Source organism: Monodelphis domestica, chromosome 7 (genome assembly GCF_027887165.1).
Source record: "Monodelphis domestica isolate mMonDom1 chromosome 7, mMonDom1.pri, whole genome shotgun sequence".
NCBI classification, from domain to species: Eukaryota; Metazoa; Chordata; class Mammalia; order Didelphimorphia; family Didelphidae; genus Monodelphis; species Monodelphis domestica.
The window spans coordinates 218,115,517-218,138,759 of record NC_077233.1 but is presented as its reverse complement, the minus strand read 5'-3'; positions in this window follow the sequence as shown (position 1 = coordinate 218,138,759).

Sequence of the window (23,243 nt, the reverse complement as noted above, 5' to 3'; positions counted from 1 at the left end):
AATTTCCATACAAAGTTCCTCAATGAACACTTAAATTGATCGTGAGAACCATTTATCATTAGATATTGTAAAGAATCCTAAGGGGGTGGGTGGGCGGCTGGGTAGCTCAGTGGATTGGGCGGCTGGGTAGCTCAGTGGATTGAGAGCCAAGCCTAAAGGTGGTCCTAGGTTCGAATCCGGCCTCAGCCACTTCCCAGCTGTGTGAACCTGGGCAAGTCACTTGACCCCCATTGCCTAGCCCTTACCACTCTTCTGCCTTGGAGCCAATACACAGTATATATATATATATATACATATACATATACATATATATACATATACATACATATACATATATATAATATACAGTATATATATAAGGGTTTAAAAAAAAAGAAATAACTTGACTGGCATCGATGAATAGAATTAACATTTTAAAACAATATCATTAACATCTAAAAGAAAAAAATATTCATCCTGGGGTTGAGAAATCCCTTTAATATTAAAAATAGAAGCCAGGAAAGGAATTATTATTGGACATCCCTCTCAGGCAATGGAAATGATAGAAATCTCTCCACTACCTGTCTGGCTCTATGACCAGAGGTGGCAGTTCCAATTTTGCTCCCCAAGGAAGTTCTTTCCTATTGTCAAGCTGGTCTCTGCTGGTATCCTCCTTATGCAGTTCCACCTGTTGAGCTCTATTCAGATCGGAGCCATCCTGGGACCACAAAGAGAGCTGGGTAAGAGTAGGTGTGGATACAGCATGGACTCTTTCTTTAGTTCAGGTACCTCCCTGGGGACCTTTTGGGGAAGTCCTTCCTTCTATCCTCAGGCAGCAGCTTTGGAAATCAACCCACTGAAGAGCTTCCTCATGAAGGGTTATGGGTTGTTTTCAGCTGAGCTTTTTATGGCCACGGAGGGAAGGAAGAGAGGCTCAGCATAAAGGGTTGAATCAGCTGGGACTTGCACCGATTAGCCATTTGGCCAGCTTCTCCATTGTGCTTGTCCCAGAAGAAGAAGGCACTTGTTGATGGAGTGCCCTTTGTCAAAGGAAGCTTTGTGAAGCTCAGGCTTCTCCTGAAGTCCATGGTTCAGATCAGCAGGCGGCTTTTTGAGTGTCGTAATGAATGAAGCCTCCAGCAAGCCAAATAGCCTGGGGACCTGTGGCCATTTAGCCTTGAAGCCATGTAGTCAGGCTCCTAGCTACCAAAAACCGAAACCAACCAACCCTGGGAAAGTTGCAAACCCTTGAGTAGTTCAGTAAAAGGAAGTTGCAGCGCAGCTGAGTGGCTCAGTGGACAGAGAGCTGGGCCTCAAGACCAGAGGTCGTAGGTTCGAATCTGACCCCAGACTTTTCTTCATTTTCTAACTCTGGGCAAGTACTACAAGCCAAATTCTATTACTGCTGTCAACATTTGATTTGGAGTCACTGTGTCTCATTCATCACTTCCATGATGGCTCTTTGAAAATGGAATATCTAAAGGCGACTATTACTGAGTCACAGCAGAGTTGTAGTTTGAGATTATGTCCTTTTGTTCGTGATCCATAACTTCAATTTCCATACAAAGTTCCTCAATGAACACTTAAATTGATCGTGAGAACCATTTATCATTAGATATTGTAAAGAATCCTAAGGGGGTGGGTGGGCGGCTGGGTAGCTCAGTGGATTGGGCGGCTGGGTAGCTCAGTGGATTGAGAGCCAAGCCTAAAGGTGGTCCTAGGTTCGAATCCGGCCTCAGCCACTTCCAAGCTGTGTGAACCTGGGCAAGTCACTTGACCCCCATTGCCTAGCCCTTACCACTCTTCTGCCTTGGAGCCAATACACAGTATATATATATATTTACATATACATATACATATATATACATATACATACATATACATATACATATATATAATATACAGTATATATATAAGGGTTTAAAAAAAAAGAAATAACTTGACTGGCATCGATGAATAGAATTAACATTTTAAAACAATATCATTAACATCTAAAAGAAAAAAATATTCATCCTGGGGTTGAGAAATCCCTTTAATATTAAAAATAGAAGCCGGGAAAGGAATTATTATTGGACATCCCTCTCAGGCAATGGAAATGATAGAAATCTCTCCACTACCTGTCTGGCTCTATGACCAGAGGTGGCAGTTCCAATTTTGCTCCCCAAGGAAGTTCTTTCCTATTGTCAAGCTGGTCTCTGCTGGTATCCTCCTTATGCAGTTCCACCTGTTGAGCTCTATTCAGATCGGAGCCATCCTGGGACCACAAAGAGAGCTGGGTAAGAGTAGGTGTGGATACAGCATGGACTCTTTCTTTAGTTCAGGTACCTCCCTGGGGACCTTTTGGGGAAGTCCTTCCTTCTATCCTCAGGCAGCAGCTTTGGAAATCAACCCACTGAAGAGCTTCCTCATGAAGGGTTATGGGTTGTTTTCAGCTGAGCTTTTTATGGCCACGGAGGGAAGGAAGAGAGGCTCAGCATAAAGGGTTGAATCAGCTGGGACTTGCACCGATTAGCCATTTGGCCAGCTTCTCCATTGTGCTTGTCCCAGAAGAAGAAGGCACTTGTTGATGGAGTGCCCTTTGTCAAAGGAAGCTTTGTGAAGCTCAGGCTTCTCCTGAAGTCCATGGTTCAGATCAGCAGGCGGCTTTTTGAGTGTCGTAATGAATGAAGCCTCCAGCAAGCCAAATAGCCTGGGGACCTGTGGCCATTTAGCCTTGAAGCCATGTAGTCAGGCTCCTAGCTACCAAAAACCGAAACCAACCAACCCTGGGAAAGTTGCAAACCCTTGAGTAGTTCAGTAAAAGGAAGTTGCAGCGCAGCTGAGTGGCTCAGTGGACAGAGAGCTGGGCCTCAAGACCAGAGGTCGTAGGTTCGAATCTGACCCCAGACTTTTCTTCATTTTCTAACTCTGGGCAAGTACTACAAGCCAAATTCTATTACTGCTGTCAACATTTGCTTTTGGAGTCACTGTGTCTCATTCATCACTTCCATGATGGCTCTTTGAAAATGGAATATCTAAAGGCGACTAATACTGAGTCACAGCAGAGTTGTAGTTTGAGATTATGTCCTTTCGTTCGTGATCCATAACTTCAATTTCCATACAAAGTTCCTCAATGAACACTTAAATTGATCGTGAGAACCATTTATCATTAGATATTGTAAAGAATCCTAAGGGGGTGGGTGGGCGGCTGGGTAGCTCAGTGGATTGGGCGGCTGGGTAGCTAAGTGGATTGAGAGCCAAGCCTAGAGGTGGGAGGTCCTAGGTTCGAATCCGGCCTCAGCCACTTCCCAGCTGTGTGAACCTGGGCAAGTCACTTGACCCCCATTGCCTAGCCCTTACCACTCTTCTGCCTTGGAGCCAATACACAGTATATATATATATATTTACATATACATATACATATATATACATATACATACATATACATATACATATATATAATATACAGTATATATATAAGGGTTTAAAAAAAAAGAAATAACTTGACTGGCATCGATGAATAGAATTAACATTTTAAAACAATATCATTAACATCTAAAAGAAAAAAATATTCATCCTGGGGTTGAGAAATCCCTTTAATATTAAAAATAGAAGCCAGGAAAGGAATTATTATTGGACATCCCTCTCAGGCAATGGAAATGATAGAAATCTCTCCACTACCTGTCTGGCTCTATGACCAGAGGTGGCAGTTCCAATTTTGCTCCCCAAGGAAGTTCTTTCCTATTGTCAAGCTGGTCTCTGCTGGTATCCTCCTTATGCAGTTCCACCTGTTGAGCTCTATTCAGATCGGAGCCATCCTGGGACCACAAAGAGAGCTGGGTAAGAGTAGGTGTGGATACAGCATGGACTCTTTCTTTAGTTCAGGTACCTCCCTGGGGACCTTTTGGGGAAGTCCTTCCTTCTATCCTCAGGCAGCAGCTTTGGAAATCAACCCACTGAAGAGCTTCCTCATGAAGGGTTATGGGTTGTTTTCAGCTGAGCTTTTTATGGCCACGGAGGGAAGGAAGAGAGGCTCAGCATAAAGGGTTGAATCAGCTGGGACTTGCACCGATTAGCCATTTGGCCAGCTTCTCCATTGAGCTTGTCCCAGAAGAAGAAGGCACTTGTTGATGGAGTGCCCTTTGTCAAAGGAAGCTTTGTGAAGCTCAGGCTTCTCCTGAAGTCCATGGTTCAGATCAGCAGGCGGCTTTTTGAGTGTCGTAATGAATGAAGCCTCCAGCAAGCCAAATAGCCTGGGGACCTGTGGCCATTTAGCCTTGAAGCCATGTAGTCAGGCTCCTAGCTACCAAAAACCGAAACCAACCAACCCTTGGAAAGTTGCAAACCCTTGAGTAGTTCAGTAAAAGGAAGTTGCAGCGCAGCTGAGTGGCTCAGTGGACAGAGAGCTGGGCCTCAAGACCAGAGGTCGTAGGTTCGAATCTGACCCCAGACTTTTCTTCATTTTCTAACTCTGGGCAAGTACTACAAGCCAAATTCTATTACTGCTGTCAACATTTGATTTGGAGTCACTGTGTCTCATTCATCACTTCCATGATGGCTCTTTGAAAATGGAATATCTAAAGGTGACTATTACTGAGTCACAGCAGAGTTGTAGTTTGAGATTATGTCCTTTTGTTCGTGATCCATAACTTCAATTTCCATACAAAGTTCCTCAATGAACACTTAAATTGATCGTGAGAACCATTTATCATTAGATATTGTAAAGAATCCTAAGGGGGTGGGTGGGCGGCTGGGTAGCTCAGTGGATTGGGCGGCTGGGTAGCTCAGTGGATTGAGAGCCAAGCCTAAAGGTGGTCCTAGGTTCGAATCCGGCCTCAGCCACTTCCCAGCTGTGTGAACCTGGGCAAGTCACTTGACCCCCATTGCCTAGCCCTTACCACTCTTCTGCCTTGGAGCCAATACACAGTATATATATATATTTACATATACATATACATATATATACATATACATACATATACATATACATATATATAATATACAGTATATATATAAGGGTTTAAAAAAAAAGAAATAACTTGACTGGCATCGATGAATAGAATTAACATTTTAAAACAATATCATTAACATCTAAAAGAAAAAAATATTCATCCTGGGGTTGAGAAATCCCTTTAATATTAAAAATAGAAGCCGGGAAAGGAATTATTATTGGACATCCCTCTCAGGCAATGGAAATGATAGAAATCTCTCCACTACCTGTCTGGCTCTATGACCAGAGGTGGCAGTTCCAATTTTGCTCCCCAAGGAAGTTCTTTCCTATTGTCAAGCTGGTCTCTGCTGGTATCCTCCTTATGCAGTTCCACCTGTTGAGCTCTATTCAGATCGGAGCCATCCTGGGACCACAAAGAGAGCTGGGTAAGAGTAGGTGTGGATACAGCATGGACTCTTTCTTTAGTTCAGGTACCTCCCTGGGGACCTTTTGGGGAAGTCCTTCCTTCTATCCTCAGGCAGCAGCTTTGGAAATCAACCCACTGAAGAGCTTCCTCATGAAGGGTTATGGGTTGTTTTCAGCTGAGCTTTTTATGGCCACGGAGGGAAGGAAGAGAGGCTCAGCATAAAGGGTTGAATCAGCTGGGACTTGCACCGATTAGCCATTTGGCCAGCTTCTCCATTGTGCTTGTCCCAGAAGAAGAAGGCACTTGTTGATGGAGTGCCCTTTGTCAAAGGAAGCTTTGTGAAGCTCAGGCTTCTCCTGAAGTCCATGGTTCAGATCAGCAGGCGGCTTTTTGAGTGTCGTAATGAATGAAGCCTCCAGCAAGCCAAATAGCCTGGGGACCTGTGGCCATTTAGCCTTGAAGCCATGTAGTCAGGCTCCTAGCTACCAAAAACCGAAACCAACCAACCCTGGGAAAGTTGCAAACCCTTGAGTAGTTCAGTAAAAGGAAGTTGCAGCGCAGCTGAGTGGCTCAGTGGACAGAGAGCTGGGCCTCAAGACCAGAGGTCGTAGGTTCGAATCTGACCCCAGACTTTTCTTCATTTTCTAACTCTGGGCAAGTACTACAAGCCAACAAAAATCTGTACTTTCTATTACTGCTGTCAACATTTGCTTTTGGAGTCACTGTGTCTCATTCATCACTTCCATGATGGCTCTTTGAAAATGGAATATCTAAAGGCGACTATTACTGAGTCACAGCAGAGTTGTAGTTTGAGATTATGTCCTTTTGTTCGTGATCCATAACTTCAATTTCCATACAAAGTTCCTCAATGAACACTTAAATTGATCGTGAGAACCATTTATCATTAGATATTGTAAAGAATCCTAAGGGGGTGGGTGGGCGGCTGGGTAGCTCAGTGGATTGGGCGGCTGGGTAGCTAAGTGGATTGAGAGCCAAGCCTTGAGGTGGGAGGTCCTAGGTTCGAATCCGGCCTCAGCCACTTCCCAGCTGTGTGAACCTGGGCAAGTCACTTGACCCCCATTGCCTAGCCCTTACCACTCTTCTGCCTTGGAGCCAATACACAGTATATATATATATTTACATATACATATACATATATATACATATACATACATATACATATACATATATATAATATACAGTATATATATAAGGGTTTAAAAAAAAAGAAATAACTTGACTGGCATCGATGAATAGAATTAACATTTTAAAACAATATCATTAACATCTAAAAGAAAAAAATATTCATCCTGGGGTTGAGAAATCCCTTTAATATTAAAAATAGAAGCCGGGAAAGGAATTATTATTGGACATCCCTCTCAGGCAATGGAAATGATAGAAATCTCTCCACTACCTGTCTGGCTCTATGACCAGAGGTGGCAGTTCCAATTTTGCTCCCCAAGGAAGTTCTTTCCTATTGTCAAGCTGGTCTCTGCTGGTATCCTCCTTATGCAGTTCCACCTGTTGAGCTCTATTCAGATCGGAGCCATCCTGGGACCACAAAGAGAGCTGGGTAAGAGTAGGTGTGGATACAGCATGGACTCTTTCTTTAGTTCAGGTACCTCCCTGGGGACCTTTTGGGGAAGTCCTTCCTTCTATCCTCAGGCAGCAGCTTTGGAAATCAACCCACTGAAGAGCTTCCTCATGAAGGGTTATGGGTTGTTTTCAGCTGAGCTTTTTATGGCCACGGAGGGAAGGAAGAGAGGCTCAGCATAAAGGGTTGAATCAGCTGGGACTTGCACCGATTAGCCATTTGGCCAGCTTCTCCATTGTGCTTGTCCCAGAAGAAGAAGGCACTTGTTGATGGAGTGCCCTTTGTCAAAGGAAGCTTTGTGAAGCTCAGGCTTCTCCTGAAGTCCATGGTTCAGATCAGCAGGCGGCTTTTTGAGTGTCGTAATGAATGAAGCCTCCAGCAAGCCAAATAGCCTGGGGACCTGTGGCCATTTAGCCTTGAAGCCATGTAGTCAGGCTCCTAGCTACCAAAAACCGAAACCAACCAACCCTGGGAAAGTTGCAAACCCTTGAGTAGTTCAGTAAAAGGAAGTTGCAGCGCAGCTGAGTGGCTCAGTGGACAGAGAGCTGGGCCTCAAGACCAGAGGTCGTAGGTTCGAATCTGACCCCAGACTTTTCTTCATTTTCTAACTCTGGGCAAGTACTACAAGCCAAATTCTATTACTGCTGTCAACATTTGCTTTTGGAGTCACTGTGTCTCATTCATCACTTCCATGATGGCTCTTTGAAAATGGAATATCTAAAGGCGACTAATACTGAGTCACAGCAGAGTTGTAGTTTGAGATTATGTCCTTTCGTTCGTGATCCATAACTTCAATTTCCATACAAAGTTCCTCAATGAACACTTAAATTGATCGTGAGAACCATTTATCATTAGATATTGTAAAGAATCCTAAGGGGGTGGGTGGGCGGCTGGGTAGCTCAGTGGATTGGGCGGCTGGGTAGCTAAGTGGATTGAGAGCCAAGCCTAGAGGTGGGAGGTCCTAGGTTCGAATCCGGCCTCAGCCACTTCCCAGCTGTGTGAACCTGGGCAAGTCACTTGACCCCCATTGCCTAGCCCTTACCACTCTTCTGCCTTGGAGCCAATACACAGTATATATATATATTTACATATACATATACATATATATACATATACATACATATACATATACATATATATAATATACAGTATATATATAAGGGTTTAAAAAAAAGAAATAACTTGACTGGCATCGATGAATAGAATTAACATTTTAAAACAATATCATTAACATCTAAAAGAAAAAAATATTCATCCTGGGGTTGAGAAATCCCTTTAATATTAAAAATAGAAGCCAGGAAAGGAATTATTATTGGACATCCCTCTCAGGCAATGGAAATGATAGAAATCTCTCCACTACCTGTCTGGCTCTATGACCAGAGGTGGCAGTTCCAATTTTGCTCCCCAAGGAAGTTCTTTCCTATTGTCAAGCTGGTCTCTGCTGGTATCCTCCTTATGCAGTTCCACCTGTTGAGCTCTATTCAGATCGGAGCCATCCTGGGACCACAAAGAGAGCTGGGTAAGAGTAGGTGTGGATACAGCATGGACTCTTTCTTTAGTTCAGGTACCTCCCTGGGGACCTTTTGGGGAAGTCCTTCCTTCTATCCTCAGGCAGCAGCTTTGGAAATCAACCCACTGAAGAGCTTCCTCATGAAGGGTTATGGGTTGTTTTCAGCTGAGCTTTTTATGGCCACGGAGGGAAGGAAGAGAGGCTCAGCATAAAGGGTTGAATCAGCTGGGACTTGCACCGATTAGCCATTTGGCCAGCTTCTCCATTGAGCTTGTCCCAGAAGAAGAAGGCACTTGTTGATGGAGTGCCCTTTGTCAAAGGAAGCTTTGTGAAGCTCAGGCTTCTCCTGAAGTCCATGGTTCAGATCAGCAGGCGGCTTTTTGAGTGTCGTAATGAATGAAGCCTCCAGCAAGCCAAATAGCCTGGGGACCTGTGGCCATTTAGCCTTGAAGCCATGTAGTCAGGCTCCTAGCTACCAAAAACCGAAACCAACCAACCCTTGGAAAGTTGCAAACCCTTGAGTAGTTCAGTAAAAGGAAGTTGCAGCGCAGCTGAGTGGCTCAGTGGACAGAGAGCTGGGCCTCAAGACCAGAGGTCGTAGGTTCGAATCTGACCCCAGACTTTTCTTCATTTTCTAACTCTGGGCAAGTACTACAAGCCAAATTCTATTACTGCTGTCAACATTTGATTTGGAGTCACTGTGTCTCATTCATCACTTCCATGATGGCTCTTTGAAAATGGAATATCTAAAGGTGACTATTACTGAGTCACAGCAGAGTTGTAGTTTGAGATTATGTCCTTTTGTTCGTGATCCATAACTTCAATTTCCATACAAAGTTCCTCAATGAACACTTAAATTGATCGTGAGAACCATTTATCATTAGATATTGTAAAGAATCCTAAGGGGGTGGGTGGGCGGCTGGGTAGCTCAGTGGATTGGGCGGCTGGGTAGCTCAGTGGATTGAGAGCCAAGCCTAAAGGTGGTCCTAGGTTCGAATCCGGCCTCAGCCACTTCCCAGCTGTGTGAACCTGGGCAAGTCACTTGACCCCCATTGCCTAGCCCTTACCACTCTTCTGCCTTGGAGCCAATACACAGTATATATATATATTTACATATACATATACATATATATACATATACATACATATACATATACATATATATAATATACAGTATATATATAAGGGTTTAAAAAAAAAGAAATAACTTGACTGGCATCGATGAATAGAATTAACATTTTAAAACAATATCATTAACATCTAAAAGAAAAAAATATTCATCCTGGGGTTGAGAAATCCCTTTAATATTAAAAATAGAAGCCGGGAAAGGAATTATTATTGGACATCCCTCTCAGGCAATGGAAATGATAGAAATCTCTCCACTACCTGTCTGGCTCTATGACCAGAGGTGGCAGTTCCAATTTTGCTCCCCAAGGAAGTTCTTTCCTATTGTCAAGCTGGTCTCTGCTGGTATCCTCCTTATGCAGTTCCACCTGTTGAGCTCTATTCAGATCGGAGCCATCCTGGGACCACAAAGAGAGCTGGGTAAGAGTAGGTGTGGATACAGCATGGACTCTTTCTTTAGTTCAGGTACCTCCCTGGGGACCTTTTGGGGAAGTCCTTCCTTCTATCCTCAGGCAGCAGCTTTGGAAATCAACCCACTGAAGAGCTTCCTCATGAAGGGTTATGGGTTGTTTTCAGCTGAGCTTTTTATGGCCACGGAGGGAAGGAAGAGAGGCTCAGCATAAAGGGTTGAATCAGCTGGGACTTGCACCGATTAGCCATTTGGCCAGCTTCTCCATTGTGCTTGTCCCAGAAGAAGAAGGCACTTGTTGATGGAGTGCCCTTTGTCAAAGGAAGCTTTGTGAAGCTCAGGCTTCTCCTGAAGTCCATGGTTCAGATCAGCAGGCGGCTTTTTGAGTGTCGTAATGAATGAAGCCTCCAGCAAGCCAAATAGCCTGGGGACCTGTGGCCATTTAGCCTTGAAGCCATGTAGTCAGGCTCCTAGCTACCAAAAACCGAAACCAACCAACCCTGGGAAAGTTGCAAACCCTTGAGTAGTTCAGTAAAAGGAAGTTGCAGCGCAGCTGAGTGGCTCAGTGGACAGAGAGCTGGGCCTCAAGACCAGAGGTCGTAGGTTCGAATCTGACCCCAGACTTTTCTTCATTTTCTAACTCTGGGCAAGTACTACAAGCCAACAAAAATCTGTACTTTCTATTACTGCTGTCAACATTTGCTTTTGGAGTCACTGTGTCTCATTCATCACTTCCATGATGGCTCTTTGAAAATGGAATATCTAAAGGCGACTATTACTGAGTCACAGCAGAGTTGTAGTTTGAGATTATGTCCTTTTGTTCGTGATCCATAACTTCAATTTCCATACAAAGTTCCTCAATGAACACTTAAATTGATCGTGAGAACCATTTATCATTAGATATTGTAAAGAATCCTAAGGGGGTGGGTGGGCGGCTGGGTAGCTCAGTGGATTGGGCGGCTGGGTAGCTAAGTGGATTGAGAGCCAAGCCTTGAGGTGGGAGGTCCTAGGTTCGAATCCGGCCTCAGCCACTTCCCAGCTGTGTGAACCTGGGCAAGTCACTTGACCCCCATTGCCTAGCCCTTACCACTCTTCTGCCTTGGAGCCAATACACAGTATATATATATATTTACATATACATATACATATATATACATATACATACATATACATATACATATATATAATATACAGTATATATATAAGGGTTTAAAAAAAAAGAAATAACTTGACTGGCATCGATGAATAGAATTAACATTTTAAAACAATATAATTAACATCTAAAAGAAAAAAATATTCATCCTGGGGTTGAGAAATCCCTTTAATATTAAAAATAGAAGCCAGGAAAGGAATTATTATTGGACATCCCTCTCAGGCAATGGAAATGATAGAAATCTCTCCACTACCTGTCTGGCTCTATGACCAGAGGTGGCAGTTCCAATTTTGCTCCCCAAGGAAGTTCTTTCCTATTGTCAAGCTGGTCTCTGCTGGTATCCTCCTTATGCAGTTCCACCTGTTGAGCTCTATTCAGATCGGAGCCATCCTGGGACCACAAAGAGAGCTGGGTAAGAGTAGGTGTGGATACAGCATGGACTCTTTCTTTAGTTCAGGTACCTCCCTGGGGACCTTTTGGGGAAGTCCTTCCTTCTATCCTCAGGCAGCAGCTTTGGAAATCAACCCACTGAAGAGCTTCCTCATGAAGGGTTATGGGTTGTTTTCAGCTGAGCTTTTTATGGCCACGGAGGGAAGGAAGAGAGGCTCAGCATAAAGGGTTGAATCAGCTGGGACTTGCACCGATTAGCCATTTGGCCAGCTTCTCCATTGTGCTTGTCCCAGAAGAAGAAGGCACTTGTTGATGGAGTGCCCTTTGTCAAAGGAAGCTTTGTGAAGCTCAGGCTTCTCCTGAAGTCCATGGTTCAGATCAGCAGGCGGCTTTTTGAGTGTCGTAATGAATGAAGCCTCCAGCAAGCCAAATAGCCTGGGGACCTGTGGCCATTTAGCCTTGAAGCCATGTAGTCAGGCTCCTAGCTACCAAAAACCGAAACCAACCAACCCTGGGAAAGTTGCAAACCCTTGAGTAGTTCAGTAAAAGGAAGTTGCAGCGCAGCTGAGTGGCTCAGTGGACAGAGAGCTGGGCCTCAAGACCAGAGGTCGTAGGTTCGAATCTGACCCCAGACTTTTCTTCATTTTCTAACTCTGGGCAAGTACTACAAGCCAAATTCTATTACTGCTGTCAACATTTGCTTTTGGAGTCACTGTGTCTCATTCATCACTTCCATGATGGCTCTTTGAAAATGGAATATCTAAAGGCGACTATTACTGAGTCACAGCAGAGTTGTAGTTTGAGATTATGTCCTTTTGTTCGTGATCCATAACTTCAATTTCCATACAAAGTTCCTCAATGAACACTTAAATTGATCGTGAGAACCATTTATCATTAGATATTGTAAAGAATCCTAAGGGGGTGGGTGGGCGGCTGGGTAGCTCAGTGGATTGGGCGGCTGGGTAGCTCAGTGGATTGAGAGCCAAGCCTAAAGGTGGTCCTAGGTTCGAATCCGGCCTCAGCCACTTCCAAGCTGTGTGAACCTGGGCAAGTCACTTGACCCCCATTGCCTAGCCCTTACCACTCTTCTGCCTTGGAGCCAATACACAGTATATATATATATTTACATATACATATACATATATATACATATACATACATATACATATACATATATATAATATACAGTATATATATAAGGGTTTAAAAAAAAAGAAATAACTTGACTGGCATCGATGAATAGAATTAACATTTTAAAACAATATCATTAACATCTAAAAGAAAAAAATATTCATCCTGGGGTTGAGAAATCCCTTTAATATTAAAAATAGAAGCCGGGAAAGGAATTATTATTGGACATCCCTCTCAGGCAATGGAAATGATAGAAATCTCTCCACTACCTGTCTGGCTCTATGACCAGAGGTGGCAGTTCCAATTTTGCTCCCCAAGGAAGTTCTTTCCTATTGTCAAGCTGGTCTCTGCTGGTATCCTCCTTATGCAGTTCCACCTGTTGAGCTCTATTCAGATCGGAGCCATCCTGGGACCACAAAGAGAGCTGGGTAAGAGTAGGTGTGGATACAGCATGGACTCTTTCTTTAGTTCAGGTACCTCCCTGGGGACCTTTTGGGGAAGTCCTTCCTTCTATCCTCAGGCAGCAGCTTTGGAAATCAACCCACTGAAGAGCTTCCTCATGAAGGGTTATGGGTTGTTTTCAGCTGAGCTTTTTATGGCCACGGAGGGAAGGAAGAGAGGCTCAGCATAAAGGGTTGAATCAGCTGGGACTTGCACCGATTAGCCATTTGGCCAGCTTCTCCATTGTGCTTGTCCCAGAAGAAGAAGGCACTTGTTGATGGAGTGCCCTTTGTCAAAGGAAGCTTTGTGAAGCTCAGGCTTCTCCTGAAGTCCATGGTTCAGATCAGCAGGCGGCTTTTTGAGTGTCGTAATGAATGAAGCCTCCAGCAAGCCAAATAGCCTGGGGACCTGTGGCCATTTAGCCTTGAAGCCATGTAGTCAGGCTCCTAGCTACCAAAAACCGAAACCAACCAACCCTGGGAAAGTTGCAAACCCTTGAGTAGTTCAGTAAAAGGAAGTTGCAGCGCAGCTGAGTGGCTCAGTGGACAGAGAGCTGGGCCTCAAGACCAGAGGTCGTAGGTTCGAATCTGACCCCAGACTTTTCTTCATTTTCTAACTCTGGGCAAGTACTACAAGCCAAATTCTATTACTGCTGTCAACATTTGCTTTTGGAGTCACTGTGTCTCATTCATCACTTCCATGATGGCTCTTTGAAAATGGAATATCTAAAGGCGACTAATACTGAGTCACAGCAGAGTTGTAGTTTGAGATTATGTCCTTTCGTTCGTGATCCATAACTTCAATTTCCATACAAAGTTCCTCAATGAACACTTAAATTGATCGTGAGAACCATTTATCATTAGATATTGTAAAGAATCCTAAGGGGGTGGGTGGGCGGCTGGGTAGCTCAGTGGATTGGGCGGCTGGGTAGCTAAGTGGATTGAGAGCCAAGCCTAGAGGTGGGAGGTCCTAGGTTCGAATCCGGCCTCAGCCACTTCCCAGCTGTGTGAACCTGGGCAAGTCACTTGACCCCCATTGCCTAGCCCTTACCACTCTTCTGCCTTGGAGCCAATACACAGTATATATATATATTTACATATACATATACATATATATACATATACATACATATACATATACATATATATAATATACAGTATATATATAAGGGTTTAAAAAAAAAGAAATAACTTGACTGGCATCGATGAATAGAATTAACATTTTAAAACAATATCATTAACATCTAAAAGAAAAAAATATTCATCCTGGGGTTGAGAAATCCCTTTAATATTAAAAATAGAAGCCAGGAAAGGAATTATTATTGGACATCCCTCTCAGGCAATGGAAATGATAGAAATCTCTCCACTACCTGTCTGGCTCTATGACCAGAGGTGGCAGTTCCAATTTTGCTCCCCAAGGAAGTTCTTTCCTATTGTCAAGCTGGTCTCTGCTGGTATCCTCCTTATGCAGTTCCACCTGTTGAGCTCTATTCAGATCGGAGCCATCCTGGGACCACAAAGAGAGCTGGGTAAGAGTAGGTGTGGATACAGCATGGACTCTTTCTTTAGTTCAGGTACCTCCCTGGGGACCTTTTGGGGAAGTCCTTCCTTCTATCCTCAGGCAGCAGCTTTGGAAATCAACCCACTGAAGAGCTTCCTCATGAAGGGTTATGGGTTGTTTTCAGCTGAGCTTTTTATGGCCACGGAGGGAAGGAAGAGAGGCTCAGCATAAAGGGTTGAATCAGCTGGGACTTGCACCGATTAGCCATTTGGCCAGCTTCTCCATTGAGCTTGTCCCAGAAGAAGAAGGCACTTGTTGATGGAGTGCCCTTTGTCAAAGGAAGCTTTGTGAAGCTCAGGCTTCTCCTGAAGTCCATGGTTCAGATCAGCAGGCGGCTTTTTGAGTGTCGTAATGAATGAAGCCTCCAGCAAGCCAAATAGCCTGGGGACCTGTGGCCATTTAGCCTTGAAGCCATGTAGTCAGGCTCCTAGCTACCAAAAACCGAAACCAACCAACCCTTGGAAAGTTGCAAACCCTTGAGTAGTTCAGTAAAAGGAAGTTGCAGCGCAGCTGAGTGGCTCAGTGGACAGAGAGCTGGGCCTCAAGACCAGAGGTCGTAGGTTCGAATCTGACCCCAGACTTTTCTTCATTTTCTAACTCTGGGCAAGTACTACAAGCCAAATTCTATTACTGCTGTCAACATTTGATTTGGAGTCACTGTGTCTCATTCATCACTTCCATGATGGCTCTTTGAAAATGGAATATCTAAAGGTGACTATTACTGAGTCACAGCAGAGTTGTAGTTTGAGATTATGTCCTTTTGTTCGTGATCCATAACTTCAATTTCCATACAAAGTTCCTCAATGAACACTTAAATTGATCGTGAGAACCATTTATCATTAGATATTGTAAAGAATCCTAAGGGGGTGGGTGGGCGGCTGGGTAGCTCAGTGGATTGGGCGGCTGGGTAGCTCAGTGGATTGAGAGCCAAGCCTAAAGGTGGTCCTAGGTTCGAATCCGGCCTCAGCCACTTCCCAGCTGTGTGAACCTGGGCAAGTCACTTGACCCCCATTGCCTAGCCCTTACCACTCTTCTGCCTTGGAGCCAATACACAGTATATATATATATTTACATATACATATACATATATATACATATACATACATATACATATACATATATATAATATACAGTATATATATAAGGGTTTAAAAAAAAAGAAATAACTTGACTGGCATCGATGAATAGAATTAACATTTTAAAACAATATCATTAACATCTAAAAGAAAAAAATATTCATCCTGGGGTTGAGAAATCCCTTTAATATTAAAAATAGAAGCCGGGAAAGGAATTATTATTGGACATCCCTCTCAGGCAATGGAAATGATAGAAATCTCTCCACTACCTGTCTGGCTCTATGACCAGAGGTGGCAGTTCCAATTTTGCTCCCCAAGGAAGTTCTTTCCTATTGTCAAGCTGGTCTCTGCTGGTATCCTCCTTATGCAGTTCCACCTGTTGAGCTCTATTCAGATCGGAGCCATCCTGGGACCACAAAGAGAGCTGGGTAAGAGTAGGTGTGGATACAGCATGGACTCTTTCTTTAGTTCAGGTACCTCCCTGGGGACCTTTTGGGGAAGTCCTTCCTTCTATCCTCAGGCAGCAGCTTTGGAAATCAACCCACTGAAGAGCTTCCTCATGAAGGGTTATGGGTTGTTTTCAGCTGAGCTTTTTATGGCCACGGAGGGAAGGAAGAGAGGCTCAGCATAAAGGGTTGAATCAGCTGGGACTTGCACCGATTAGCCATTTGGCCAGCTTCTCCATTGTGCTTGTCCCAGAAGAAGAAGGCACTTGTTGATGGAGTGCCCTTTGTCAAAGGAAGCTTTGTGAAGCTCAGGCTTCTCCTGAAGTCCATGGTTCAGATCAGCAGGCGGCTTTTTGAGTGTCGTAATGAATGAAGCCTCCAGCAAGCCAAATAGCCTGGGGACCTGTGGCCATTTAGCCTTGAAGCCATGTAGTCAGGCTCCTAGCTACCAAAAACCGAAACCAACCAACCCTGGGAAAGTTGCAAACCCTTGAGTAGTTCAGTAAAAGGAAGTTGCAGCGCAGCTGAGTGGCTCAGTGGACAGAGAGCTGGGCCTCAAGACCAGAGGTCGTAGGTTCGAATCTGACCCCAGACTTTTCTTCATTTTCTAACTCTGGGCAAGTACTACAAGCCAACAAAAATCTGTACTTTCTATTACTGCTGTCAACATTTGCTTTTGGAGTCACTGTGTCTCATTCATCACTTCCATGATGGCTCTTTGAAAATGGAATATCTAAAGGCGACTATTACTGAGTCACAGCAGAGTTGTAGTTTGAGATTATGTCCTTTTGTTCGTGATCCATAACTTCAATTTCCATACAAAGTTCCTCAATGAACACTTAAATTGATCGTGAGAACCATTTATCATTAGATATTGTAAAGAATCCTAAGGGGGTGGGTGGGCGGCTGGGTAGCTCAGTGGATTGGGCGGCTGGGTAGCTCAGTGGATTGAGAGCCAAGCCTTGAGGTGGGAGGTCCTAGGTTCGAATCCGGCCTCAGCCACTTCCCAGCTGTGTGAACCTGGGCAAGTCACTTGACCCCCATTGCCTAGCCCTTACCACTCTTCTGCCTTGGAGCCAATACACAGTATATATATATATTTACATATACATATACATATATATACATATACATACATATACATATACATATATATAATATACAGTATATATATAAGGGTTTAAAAAAAAAGAAATAACTTGACTGGCATCGATGAATAGAATTAACATTTTAAAACAATATAATTAACATCTAAAAGAAAAAAATATTCATCCTGGGGTTGAGAAATCCCTTTAATATTAAAAATAGAAGCCAGGAAAGGAATTATTATTGGACATCCCTCTCAGGCAATGGAAATGATAGAAATCTCTCCACTACCTGTCTGGCTCTATGACCAGAGGTGGCAGTTCCAATTTTGCTCCCCAAGGAAGTTCTTTCCTATTGTCAAGCTGGTCTCTGCTGGTATCCTCCTTATGCAGTTCCACCTGTTGAGCTCTATTCAGATCGGAGCCATCCTGGGACCACAAAGAGAGCTGGGTAAGAGTAGGTGTGGATACAGCATGGACTCCTTCTTTAGTTCAGGTACCTCCCTGGGGACCTTTTGGGGAAGTCCTTCCTTCTATCCTCAGGCAGCAGCTTTGGAAATCAACCCACTGAAGAGCTTCCTCATGAAGGGTTATGGGTTGTTTTCAGCTGAGCTTTTTATGGCCACGGAGGGAAGGAAGAGAGGCTCAGCATAAAGGGTTGAATCAGCTGGGACTTGCACCGATTAGCCATTTGGCCAGCTTCTCCATTGTGCTTGTCCCAGAAGAAGAAGGCACTTGTTGATGGAGTGCCCTTTGTCAAAGGAAGCTTTGTGAAGCTCAGGCTTCTCCTGAAGTCCATGGTTCAGATCAGCAGGCGGCTTTTTGAGTGTCGTAATGAATGAAGCCTCCAGCAAGCCAAATAGCCTGGGGACCTGTGGCCATTTAGCCTTGAAGCCATGTAGTCAGGCTCCTAGCTACCAAAAACCGAAACCAACCAACCCTGGGAAAGTTGCAAACCCTTGAGTAGTTCAGTAAAAGGAAGTTGCAGCGCAGCTGAGTGGCTCAGTGGACAGAGAGCTGGGCCTCAAGACCAGAGGTCGTAGGTTCGAATCTGACCCCAGACTTTTCTTCATTTTCTAACTCTGGGCAAGTACTACAAGCCAAATTCTATTACTGCTGTCAACATTTGCTTTTGGAGTCACTGTGTCTCATTCATCACTTCCATGATGGCTCTTTGAAAATGGAATATCTAAAGGCGACTATTACTGAGTCACAGCAGAGTTGTAGTTTGAGATTATGTCCTTTTGTTCGTGATCCATAACTTCAATTTCCATACAAAGTTCCTCAATGAACACTTAAATTGATCGTGAGAACCATTTATCATTAGATATTGTAAAGAATCCTAAGGGGGTGGGTGGGCGGCTGGGTAGCTCAGTGGATTGGGCGGCTGGGTAGCTAAGTGGATTGAGAGCCAAGCCTAAAGGTGGTCCTAGGTTCGAATCCGGCCTCAGCCACTTCCAAGCTGTGTGAACCTGGGCAAGTCACTTGACCCCCATTGCCTAGCCCTTACCACTCTTCTGCCTTGGATCCAATACACAGTATATATATATATTTACATATACATATACATATATATACATATACATACATATACATATACATATATATAATATACAGTATATATATAAGGGTTTAAAAAAAAAGAAATAACTTGACTGGCATCGATGAATAGAATTAACATTTTAAAACAATATCATTAACATCTAAAAGAAAAAAATATTCATCCTGGGGTTGAGAAATCCCTTTAATATTAAAAATAGAAGCCGGGAAAGGAATTATTATTGGACATCCCTCTCAGGCAATGGAAATGATAGAAATCTCTCCACTACCTGTCTGGCTCTATGACCAGAGGTGGCAGTTCCAATTTTGCTCCCCAAGGAAGTTCTTTCCTATTGTCAAGCTGGTCTCTGCTGGTATCCTCCTTATGCAGTTCCACCTGTTGAGCTCTATTCAGATCGGAGCCATCCTGGGACCACAAAGAGAGCTGGGTAAGAGTAGGTGTGGATACAGCATGGACTCTTTCTTTAGTTCAGGTACCTCCCTGGGGACCTTTTGGGGAAGTCCTTCCTTCTATCCTCAGGCAGCAGCTTTGGAAATCAACCCACTGAAGAGCTTCCTCATGAAGGGTTATGGGTTGTTTTCAGCTGAGCTTTTTATGGCCACGGAGGGAAGGAAGAGAGGCTCAGCATAAAGGGTTGAATCAGCTGGGACTTGCACCGATTAGCCATTTGGCCAGCTTCTCCATTGAGCTTGTCCCAGAAGAAGAAGGCACTTGTTGATGGAGTGCCCTTTGTCAAAGGAAGCTTTGTGAAGCTCAGGCTTCTCCTGAAGTCCATGGTTCAGATCAGCAGGCGGCTTTTTGAGTGTCGTAATGAATGAAGCCTCCAGCAAGCCAAATAGCCTGGGGACCTGTGGCCATTTAGCCTTGAAGCCATGTAGTCAGGCTCCTAGCTACCAAAAACCGAAACCAACCAACCCTGGGAAAGTTGCAAACCCTTGAGTAGTTCAGTAAAAGGAAGTTGCAGCGCAGCTGAGTGGCTCAGTGGACAGAGAGCTGGGCCTCAAGACCAGAGGTCGTAGGTTCGAATCTGACCCCAGACTTTTCTTCATTTTCTAACTCTGGGCAAGTACTACAAGCCAACAAAAATCTGTACTTTCTATTACTGCTGTCAACATTTGCTTTTGGAGTCACTGTGTCTCATTCATCACTTCCATGATGGCTCTTTGAAAATGGGATATCTAAAGGCGACTATTACTGAGTCACAGCAGAGTTGTAGTTTGAGATTATGTCCTTTTGTTCGTGATCCATAACTTCAATTTCCATACAAAGTTCCTCAATGAACACTTAAATTGATCGTGAGAACCATTTATCATTAGATATTGTAAAGAATCCTAAGGGGGTGGGTGGGCGGATGGGTAGCTCAGTGGATTGAGAGCCAAGCCTAGAGGTGGGAGGTCCTAGGTTCGAATCCAGCCTCAGCCACTTCCCAGCTGTGTGAACCTGGGCAAGTCACTTGACCCCCATTGCCTAGCCCTTACCACTCTTCTGCCTTGGAGCCAATACACAGTATATATATATATATATATATATATATATATATATATATATATATATATATATATATATATATATATATATATATACATACATACATATACATATACATATATATAATATACAGTATATATATAAGGGTTTAAAAAAAAGAAATAACTTGACTGGCATCGATGAATAGAATTAACATTTTAAAACAATATCATTAACATCTAAAAGAAAAAAATATTCATCCTGGGGTTGAGAAATCCCTTTAATATTAAAAATAGAAGCCAGGAAAGGAATTATTATTGGACATCCCTCTCAGGCAATGGAAATGATAGAAATCTCTCCACTACCTGTCTGGCTCTATGACCAGAGGTGGCAGTTCCAATTTTGCTCCCCAAGGAAGTTCTTTCCTATTGTCAAGCTGGTCTCTGCTGGTATCCTCCTTATGCAGTTCCACCTGTTGAGCTCTATTCAGATCGGAGCCATCCTGGGACCACAAAGAGAGCTGGGTAAGAGTAGGTGTGGATACAGCATGGACTCTTTCTTTAGTTCAGGTACCTCCCTGGGGACCTTTTGGGGAAGTCCTTCCTTCTATCCTCAGGCAGCAGCTTTGGAAATCAACCCACTGAAGAGCTTCCTCATGAAGGGTTATGGGTTGTTTTCAGCTGAGCTTTTTATGGCCACGGAGGGAAGGAAGAGAGGCTCAGCATAAAGGGTTGAATCAGCTGGGACTTGCACCGATTAGCCATTTGGCCAGCTTCTCCATTGTGCTTGTCCCAGAAGAAGAAGGCACTTGTTGATGGAGTGCCCTTTGTCAAAGGAAGCTTTGTGAAGCTCAGGCTTCTCCTGAAGTCCATGGTTCAGATCAGCAGGCGGCTTTTTGAGTGTCGTAATGAATGAAGCCTCCAGCAAGCCAAATAGCCTGGGGACCTGTGGCCATTTAGCCTTGAAGCCATGTAGTCAGGCTCCTAGCTACCAAAAACCGAAACCAACCAACCCTGGGAAAGTTGCAAACCCTTGAGTAGTTCAGTAAAAGGAAGTTGCAGCGCAGCTGAGTGGCTCAGTGGACAGAGAGCTGGGCCTCAAGACCAGAGGTCGTAGGTTCGAATCTGACCCCAGACTTTTCTTCATTTTCTAACTCTGGGCAAGTACTACAAGCCAAATTCTATTACTGCTGTCAACATTTGCTTTTGGAGTCACTGTGTCTCATTCATCACTTCCATGATGGCTCTTTGAAAATGGAATATCTAAAGGCGACTATTACTGAGTCACAGCAGAGTTGTAGTTTGAGATTATGTCCTTTTGTTCGTGATCCATAACTTCAATTTCCATACAAAGTTCCTCAATGAACACTTAAATTGATCGTGAGAACCATTTATCATTAGATATTGTAAAGAATCCTAAGGGGGTGGGTGGGCGGCTGGGTAGCTCAGTGGATTGGGCGGCTGGGTAGCTCAGTGGATTGAGAGCCAAGCCTAAAGGTGGTCCTAGGTTCGAATCCGGCCTCAGCCACTTCCCAGCTGTGTGAACCTGGGCAAGTCACTTGACCCCCATTGCCTAGCCCTTACCACTCTTCTGCCTTGGAGCCAATACACAGTATATATATATATATACATATACATATACATATATATACATATACATACATATACATATATATAATATACAGTATATATATAAGGGTTTAAAAAAAAAGAAATAACTTGACTGGCATCGATGAATAGAATTAACATTTTAAAACAATATAATTAACATCTAAAAGAAAAAAATATTCATCCTGGGGTTGAGAAATCCCTTTAATATTAAAAATAGAAGCCAGGAAAGGAATTATTATTGGACATCCCTCTCAGGCAATGGAAATGATAGAAATCTCTCCACTACCTGTCTGGCTCTATGACCAGAGGTGGCAGTTCCAATTTTGCTCCCCAAGGAAGTTCTTTCCTATTGTCAAGCTGGTCTCTGCTGGTATCCTCCTTATGCAGTTCCACCTGTTGAGCTCTATTCAGATCGGAGCCATCCTGGGACCACAAAGAGAGCTGGGTAAGAGTAGGTGTGGATACAGCATGGACTCTTTCTTTAGTTCAGGTACCTCCCTGGGGACCTTTTGGGGAAGTCCTTCCTTCTATCCTCAGGCAGCAGCTTTGGAAATCAACCCACTGAAGAGCTTCCTCATGAAGGGTTATGGGTTGTTTTCAGCTGAGCTTTTTATGGCCACGGAGGGAAGGAAGAGAGGCTCAGCATAAAGGGTTGAATCAGCTGGGACTTGCACCGATTAGCCATTTGGCCAGCTTCTCCATTGTGCTTGTCCCAGAAGAAGAAGGCACTTGTTGATGGAGTGCCCTTTGTCAAAGGAAGCTTTGTGAAGCTCAGGCTTCTCCTGAAGTCCATGGTTCAGATCAGCAGGCGGCTTTTTGAGTGTCGTAATGAATGAAGCCTCCAGCAAGCCAAATAGCCTGGGGACCTGTGGCCATTTAGCCTTGAAGCCATGTAGTCAGGCTCCTAGCTACCAAAAACCGAAACCAACCAACCCTGGGAAAGTTGCAAACCCTTGAGTAGTTCAGTAAAAGGAAGTTGCAGCGCAGCTGAGTGGCTCAGTGGACAGAGAGCTGGGCCTCAAGACCAGAGGTCGTAGGTTCGAATCTGACCCCAGACTTTTCTTCATTTTCTAACTCTGGGCAAGTACTACAAGCCAAATTCTATTACTGCTGTCAACATTTGATTTGGAGTCACTGTGTCTCATTCATCACTTCCATGATGGCTCTTTGAAAATGGAATATCTAAAGGCGACTATTACTGAGTCACAGCAGAGTTGTAGTTTGAGATTATGTCCTTTTGTTCGTGATCCATAACTTCAATTTCCATACAAAGTTCCTCAATGAACACTTAAATTGATCGTGAGAACCATTTATCATTAGATATTGTAAAGAATCCTAAGGGGGTGGGTGGGCGGCTGGGTAGCTCAGTG